Raw genomic sequence first — 977 nt, 5'->3', positions numbered from 1 at the left:
TGCTGTGTTGTGCTGTGAGATGCTGTGAGGTGCTGTGATATGCTGTGCTGTGAGATGCTGTGCAGTGCTGTGAGATGCTGTGATGTGTTGTGCTGTGAGATGCTGTGAGGTGCTGTGCTGTGATGTGCTGTGCTGTGAGATGCTGTGTTGTGCTGTGAGATGCTGTGAGGTGCTGTGATATGCTGTGCTGTGAGATGCTGTGCAGTGCTGTGAGATGCTGTGAGATGCTGTGCTGTGCTGTGAGATGCTGTGATGTGCTGTGAGATGCTGTGATGTGCTGTGAGATGCTGTGCAGTGCTGTGAGATGCTGTGAGATGCTGTGATGTGCTGTGAGATGCTGTGCTGTGCTGTGATGTGAGGTGCTGGAAGATGCTGTGAGATGCTGTGAGATGCTGTGCTGTGCTGTGATGTGAGGTGCTGGAAGATGCTGTGAGATGCTGTGAGATGCTGTGCTGTGATGTGCTGTGTCTTCTAAAGTGTTACTTTACCCGTGCTGTTGTTGGGGCGAGTGGATTTGACATGTCCAAAGACAGGCTTTGTGAAAACCTTCACACACACACACACACACACACACACACACACACACACACACACACACATACACACACACACACACACACAGACTTTATGAAAACCTTCAGACACACACACACACACACAACCTTCCACACACACCCTTTGTAACAGCTTCAGCACACGCTTAGACTGATCCATGAAACGAGTCGTGTTCCAGTTAGCAGTGTGAGATCCTTACTGTGGCTTAGAATACACACAGGGGATCTGGACCAGACAGAGTGAGGATCCGCAGAACAAAGTAATTCAGGCACAGAGCAATTAGTGTGTCTGTGTGTGTGTGTGTGAGTGTGTGTGTGTGTGTGTGTGTGTGTGTGTGTGTGTGTGTGTGTGTTTAAAAAAAACCCCAATAAACTACCACTTTACCAGCCTCATTTTACAGCTTATTTTACACACACACACAC

This window comes from Sardina pilchardus, chromosome 16 (assembly GCF_963854185.1).
Source record: "Sardina pilchardus chromosome 16, fSarPil1.1, whole genome shotgun sequence".
NCBI lineage: Eukaryota > Metazoa > Chordata > Actinopteri > Clupeiformes > Clupeidae > Sardina > Sardina pilchardus.
The sequence above is the reverse complement of the archived record's forward strand: the minus strand, read 5'-3'. Positions refer to the sequence as shown.